Here is an 8,011-nt window from a genome sequence, read left to right as displayed (position 1 = left end):
ATGATTAATTCTGTGCACCTCCTGTCTTTCCTAAGCAATTACAAGGGTGACTACTTGGTAGAAAAATGAACTAAGACAACTGTGGCTGCTGAGTTACGGCTCAGGCTGACATACCTCAGTCATCTCAGTTGCCGTTTAATAAAGATGATGTAACATCTGTGAAATCAAAGTAACTCTGCGCTAACACCACTATAGCTATAGATTAGAATTAAGGCCTATTTCTTTTTTTAATGGAGTTGAAGGCTTTGACTCAGAAACGCTTAATCTTGGATGTATGCAGCGCTGATCCAGATTTACCATTTGACAGTGTGTTATCAAATCAACAGATTTGTACTGTTGAGTATTACAGTAAGCAGCTTGGAGCACAGATGTTGCTCTGGGCTAAATGCTACTGGTTGCTGTATCGGTATTTCCTGTTTATGAATTGCGGAGTTGGGTACAATCAATAAGTTTGCTTAGACAAAGACACTAAATGACCACAACGAGCTCTGCCACCTAAAGGCAATCTATCTTGTACGTTTGTTGGGAATTAAAGTGTTTGTCAGAAGGACCACAGTACGTTTTGTAGAACATTATCCTTGCTTTATGTACATTTTGTTTTTACTCTTGAGGGGTGGTGGCTTTTTTTAGCCACTAATCTGGGGGAGGAATAAAAACAAAAGTGCTATTTAAACCAATCAGTTAATGTAGGAGTACACATCGCTCTTCTCCCCAGCATGCTATGTTGGCTATGGCTTTTTATCAGTTGTCAGTGCTGTATGATGGATTTACCAGGTTAAGCAGACCATTGTGTACGCTTAACCCTGCCCACCAGAGCCTACCTTTACTGAAATTTCTCCACCTGAGCAAGTTAGGGAACTAAATTTGCAGTGCAAGGCTCCGCAGCTCCATACCTTCCTGAACTGCTGTGGTCCTGAACTGGCAAAAGCTTGGGGAACATGCTTTGCCCCTGTGCCTGCTTTCCCTTCTCCCGACTGCATTGCCTGTCTGGTTTGTAGTTGCAAAGTGCAACCACAGTAGAACTTGGGTTGTAGTCCCAAAAGTACCTTTATTTGCTCCTCTCCTTCCTGTTGCAGTTTCACTACAAGGCATTGAGGTGGGTGTGGAGCATCTGCTGTTCTCTCCATTTCAGCGGTGCTGAAAGCTTCCCCTGTTACGCTGTGAGCACATAGTACCTAAACACAACCGCTTGTAACAACGGACTGACACCGGCGCACTGCTTTGGGGGTCTGCCCATGACCACAGGTTCCCTCATCAGGCTTCAGGGTTTTCGAGGCATCTCTAAGAGGCTGCAAGACTCACAAGGCACATAAAATCTCCAAACGTATGGGTGTTAGTAATTCAGAACGTAAGATCTGTGTGATGCTGATTTTTAAGGTGCAGGTTAACGCGACTGGGTGTGGCAGGTGTGGTACCGGTACCGGCTGCTTCGCTGAGTACTTCAGGGCCAAAGTTGGCTCCGTGATTTGCAAAGTCTTTCGATATGATAGGTGAAGTCAAGAAGAGCGTGAACGAGCGCTATCGCAGCCGAACACCCAGGGCGTTCAGGGGCCAGGGGCGTGTGGGGGCGACAGGGACCCCGCCGAGGCGTTCCCTCAGCAGCGGGCCCGCAGGCCGCACACCCACCGGGGCCCAGCGGGCAGCGGCAGGCTCCGTCCATACACCGCCCGCACGGCCCCGGGGACCGGCTCTCCTCAGGCCGGGCCGGGCTCAGCCCCAGCCGCGGCCCCGGCTCTCCTCAGGCCGGGCCGGGCTCAGCCCCAGCCGCGGCCCCGGCTCTCCTCAGGCCGGCCCGCGCAGCCCCGCCGCTGCCCGCTAGATGGCGGCGCCACACCGACGATGGCCCCGCGGCTCCTCCGCGCCCGCCCGGGCCACCGCCCCCCGCCCCGCTCCTGAGCTGCCGAGCGGCCAGCACGGCTCTGCCCTTCGGTCACAGCGCGGCGCCGGCCGCCGCAAGGCCGGGGGGGGTCGGGGGGGTAAGTGCCTTCTGCACCAATTCCAGATTTCCCCAGGAAACAAAGGCTCTCTTGGAAACGCCGCCAGCAGCCAGCTCCAGCTCCCCCAGCCGGCTCCCCTCCATCCCTGTCTGTAAGGGGGTACGTGGGGGTGGCCGCCGCGGCGCCCTGCCCTGCCCTGCCCGTAAAACAGCCCGGGGCGAGGGCAGCCCCACCGCTGGGCAGCCCGCACCGCTGCAGCCCCCGCCAGGTAACGCTCTCCTAGCCTGGGACTGCTCAAAAGCAGTTTTTCATGGGAGTGCTCAGAGCCGCGATTGTAACGAAAGGCTATTTCCATGCCACATTTCCACACTCAAATCCCTAGCTGCTTCCGCCAAAGAGCTGTTTATGATAAAGTCACAGGATTTTTTCTGTTACTGGAAACACAAGGATATTTTGGCTCTCCTTGGCCTGCCAAGCTGGCAGATGAACTGGCTTTGCACTGGTCAAAGTCCAACCCTCGGGCAGCTTGGAAAACTCCAGCCTCCTGCCGAGGAGCGTTCCGCTGTGCATCGCCAGCCCGCTCTGTAACCCGAGGGTGGCCCGAGAGCCCGGCCTGGCACAGGGCTGTGCTGGGTCAGTTTTCCCAGCTCTGTCACAGGCAGTTTGTGTGATGCTGGAAAAAGCCATTTTACATTGTCACATCTCACTTCCCTCATTCTCCAGAGAGAGATGGTGACGTGAAAGAAACAGACAAGTTCATGAAAAGCTGTAACCTGCTCCGCTGTGTGCTGCACAGAGGATACAGGGACATTGGCCTTGGTTGATGTTTTCAGAGACTTTTGATATGATCACAAATTAACAATTAACAGTGTTTCAATAAGAAACTGCCTAGAATGCAGGGCAATGGCTGGTAGTTCAAGAACAGCATTGTGGTTTGGTTTGTGGGGTTTTGTTTGTTTTTTTCTTACCCCACAGAATATAGGACATGAGGTCTGGAAAACATTTTAACTCCTCCTCCTCATCCAAAGCAGACTCAGCTCCATCACCTTGCAACACATGCAGCAAAGCCAGCACTCCGCAGAATCCCGAGCCCTAGGAAGGCCCATGGTACACAACCTGTACCTGATGCAGGCAAACAAAGACTAAGCATTATTGCAAACTGGGGGAAGGAAAGAGAAAGAAGCACAATTCTCTTTGGACAGAGCTTTTTTTAAAAGGAAATGTTAAATTTCAATTTCCCTGTTTCAAGCTCATTTTAGCTATATAGACAGGAAGGATCAGTTCAGAAACTGTCTACCTTCAACTTACAGCAGCACAAGCATTACAACATGTAACACGTTACCATCTTTCAAACAACTGCCTAGTTCAGCAGGTGGAGATGCAACTGTGTCAGGCACATCAGACCATGCATGATAACAACCACATTCTGAACACATTAATTGAATGTCTGGATCGTGAGACTTTACAGACTGTACTTGAAATTTATTCACTGTTGCAATGACTGGCTGACAAGGAATGGGAAAACAGAGAGACATTTGTTCTTTAACTACCCTGAAAAACACTAAAGTCAACCATTTCACTAACTGAAATGTCTCCTGATGTGGAGGTTCAATATAATAACATGTGCTATCCTTCTGTGCAGGCATGAATTAAGGCAGACAATCAGAGGACTGAAGAACACACATTCCGGTAAAATCCCTCCCACCAGCACAGAACTGTTTGCCTAGTTCTAGAACAAATCCCAGTAATGATTTCTCAATCAGCTGCTCAATGCCACCAACCACTTTCAATTTCTGTGTTCCTCAGTTTGCAAATATGACTTAACCATCTCTTAGTCCCAGGAAAGTTCCTATTCTCAGGAAAGTGATGTGCATACAGACTTTCCAGACAGATTCTAAACAATGGCCCTTTTTACATCTTCCTGATGAAATCTAGGCAACGTTTTCAGTCTTGGATTTGGATAGCTGAGAAATAATCAGGAAAATAACCCTGGATTTCTCTGTAATTTTCACTGAAAGATGTTCAATCACACCTGCTGCATTTTTTTTCTTAAAACTTTCTATAAACGTTATTCTCAAAGTTCACACCACAGCATCCTGCTGAGTTAAGAAAGCAAAATTGTACACTTGGAAACCAGAATAATCCCCTTCAGTCAATCAATACCTATATTTCTGACTGTTTTAAAACCAATTGTTTCAGATGTCACTATTCCAAACAGCTTTTTTCCTGATCAATACATCTGGCAGCTGTTCAGATAACCTACCAGTGGAGCTAATTGCTGTTAAAGCTATGCACCTATGATCAGTCACGCTAGGATGTGTTTTCCTTACACAATTGCAATAGAAAACCTCACATCAATTCAACCCAGGCAAAACATGGCTACTTTCTGGGACAGGCATATGTCGATTTAGCAAAAGAAACATTTTTTTGGTGCTTTCTTTGTCCTCACCACAAAGAAAGAAAACCAGAAATACTTCCATTATTCCAGTTCAGTCAGTGTACTTTAACTTCAGGCATGGAAATAACTGTATTGACTTCAATGGCATGCACACTCTGCATCTTCAAGTGTTTGTGTTGTCAGATGCGCCAAACTGTTTTACAAAAAACACAAAGCTCCCAGGAACATAGTCATTTGCAGGGGGAAGTGGGGGAACTCTGCAAACTTCCTGGATTTGTCTATACATGGTGCAAGAAACCAGGCCAAAGTCTGCACCAGTGTAAATGAGCAGAGCACCAATGAATCCACATGTCAGCTTGCACCCTGGTTTTACAGCTAATGAAGGCTCTCCAAGATCCATTTTAAGTAAAGGAAATGCCTGTACTGTAAACAAAACAGTCTGCTTCTCCCTTCAACAGAAGTATTACCAAATGCTTTGAAAGTGACCCCAATCTAGCATTTTGCAGAGGCATCAATATACTCCATGCATGGAATCACCTACAGATGTTGCAGCACGCTGCACTATATTTTAATGGCACAAGGGGAAAATTGGCAGCTCGGAGCTGTGTTTGATTGTTTCTAATACAGACAGTAAGACAGTGTGGGCAGGGAGGTGAGATTATGGTTTTGATCAAATCCCAGTAAACCCAAGTTAATGAGGCAATTCTAGGGAAGTGTCCCGTCCCTGCACTGAACTGACAGTGAGGTCCTAAATACCGCTGGTATAAACACTCGTAAGTATTATTTTAGTTGGGACCTCACTGCAGATGAAAGCATACTTTGTACACTAAAACTGAGTTAATGTTCAGAACGGAGCTAATCCCTATTCTTTTCTGTGGAATTTTTCAAAGGACAGCTCTCACAAGGATCTTGCCTGCATTTCCAAGGAGGAGCTTTCAATCTTCTGCTGACCATTTGCAATGAATGACAGCAATTCCCTTCCTCTTCCCCCACCCCAGAACTGGAAATACCAGTGTCCAGGTACAAAGCAGGCAGAGATGAGATTTTATGAGTATTTCTTGCAGGAAAACTCCTGTTCTTTTCACCATCTCTTCTGAAAGCATTATTCAGACATGCAGGTGTTTCAGAGATGATCCTCGCGCCCCCAGCTAAGCTTACTTTCCCATTACCCAGCAAGCTTTTTGCCTCACAGCTTAAGGGGATAACTGTAACACCAAGTGGCAAATCCACAGGCATCAGTTCACTCTCCCGCTGTCACGTCTGGTGCCTCTACTGCATCTTCAATCCTGCTCATCTCTGTGCAGCGGAAGGCCAGGTGGCAGGCAGGGGTCTTCACAGAACACAATAAAATGAAAAAGTAAGTAACATTTGAGTCTGATCAACTCCTGAGGCAAGGTCAAATGAAAAACCATAATTCCCATCCTACACCTCACCTCTTCTACAATATTCCTCTAATTAAGCAGTTGTCCTCAGAGCATCAGGTGCAAGCTGTTTGAACACAGCTTCAGACTGAGTTTATGATCATCTCATTTATATCCAAAAGTCACCTAGTGAGTGACCTGCCAAGGCTAACCATATACAACGTGGTGGGCACATATGCGAAACCCAGCAAATGGCACCGCAACCAGCTAGGCGCTACAGCCAGGACTACAGAGGAGGAGGGAGCAATTTTAATTCTCTAGCAGGGTCAGGATTAATCATATTGCTATTTGTATGAAGTAGTTTATTTTCCACCCTGAATAAAACAGAGACAGGAGCAGCCCCAAAGCTTGGTGGAGCTCATATCCGAGCTTGTTATTACTCAGGCAAGCATGTTCAGTGAAGCCAGATATTCCTCACAAGCTCTGCAACTGTAGCTGAAATGCTGGCTCAGACACCTGCCACACGCACTGTACAGCAGTTGTGAATTTTCCAACTGTTTAATACATTTAGTAAGTTTTCTACATCCCACTAGCTGCGGAATTTCTCTGTGGAGTGGAATTTTCTACCTCTCCCATATGAAAATTCAGGTAGTTGGAATAACACCAGCAATTTCTGTACCTGAATTAAAAACGATTATTCATGTAGATTTATTTTTTTATTAAGAATTGCAGGTTTATTTCAAGGACTGTTTTAGTATTGCTTCTTTCATAATATCAAAAGAGTTGTCTGCAACTACAATTCCATCCTATTTCTGTGATCATCTGAGTCTTAATGCTAACATATCGTGAACAGCACCAAGTACTTCACTTGATACAGAAGCAACTGCATTGGTATGCTACCACGGTTTGCAGAACTGCAGTTACATCAACCATTAAAACTGAGCAGGGAAATGGAGAACAACGCTTTACATTAAGTGATACCAATTACAGAGTAAGTACCTGATGCTAAGAAGAGTGACTGTTATATTTATGTGCTTATATAACTAACAGATTGAGCAAGCTCTTGCCCTTTGCTTATCTGTTGGGCTCTTACCATTTCAGGAAATGAGATTCTACCTCCACGGGTGATCTCATAAGCCAGGAAATGCAGATTTCAAAGTTAGATTTTTGATAGGCCTCCTGGAATAAGAGCAGAGCATCAAGTTATGTGGTTTAGTTAGAGCACTACCTTTCTGCACCTGCGCTAAACCACTGCCTTCCCCGGGAACCACAGAGGGGCTGAGGTTGGAAGGCACCTCTGAAGACCATCTAGTCCAATGCTCAAAGCAGGGTCACCTAAAGCAGGTTCCTCAGAACTGTGGCCAGTCAGGTTTCGAACCTCTCTGCGCAGCCTGTTCCAGGATGTGGCCACCCTCACAGTAAAAGAGTTCTCTTACTTTTAAATGGAATTTTCTGAATTTAAGTTTGTGTCCATTGCCTCTTGCCCTTTCACTGGGAACAACTGAAAAGCATCTGGCTCGCTCTTCTTTACCCAGCCCATCAAGGGGTTTAAACATGTTGATAAGACCTTTCCTGAGCCTTCTTTTTTTAAGAGCTGAACAATCTGAGCTCTCTTAGCCTCTTCTTATACAGATGCTCCAAGCCCTTAATCATCTTTTGTCCCTTTGCTGAACTTGCTCCTGTAAGTCCATGTCTTTCTGTACCAGGAAGGCCAGCACTGGACCCAGCGCTCCAGATGTGGCCTCACCAGTGCAGAACAGAGGGGAAGGATCACTTTGCCTGCTAGCAGCACTCCTCCTAATGCAGCCCACAGTGCTGTTGGTTGCTTTTGCTTCTAGGGTACTTTGATGGCTCCTGCTCAACTTGGTGTCCACCAAGACCCCCAGGTCCTTTTGTGCAGACCTGCTTTCCAGCCATTCAGCCCCCAGAGTGTACTGCTAGGTGAGGTTATTCCTTCTCAGGGGTACAACTTAGCATTTCCTTTTGCTTAATACCATGATGTCGCTGTTGTCCCATTGTTCTAGTCCATCAAGGTCCCTGCAAATGGGCAGCCCAACCCTCTGGTGTATCAACCACTCCTCCCAATTTGGCATCATCTGTAAACTTGCTGAGGGTGCACTCTGTCCTATCAGCTGCATCATTAACCAAAATGTTAAACAGCACTGACCCCAGTGCCAACCCCTGGGATACTCCACCAGTGACCAGCCTCCAGCTGGGGTCTGTGTGCTGATCACACCTCTGAGCTTGGCAGTTCGGCCAGTTTGCAGTCTACTTCACTGTCTGTTTTTAGGCCCATATTTCGTCATTTTGTCTAT

Source organism: Falco naumanni, chromosome 13 (genome assembly GCF_017639655.2).
Source record: "Falco naumanni isolate bFalNau1 chromosome 13, bFalNau1.pat, whole genome shotgun sequence".
In the NCBI taxonomy this organism is placed as follows: domain Eukaryota; kingdom Metazoa; phylum Chordata; class Aves; order Falconiformes; family Falconidae; genus Falco; species Falco naumanni.
The sequence above is the reverse complement of the archived record's forward strand: the minus strand, read 5'-3'. Positions refer to the sequence as shown.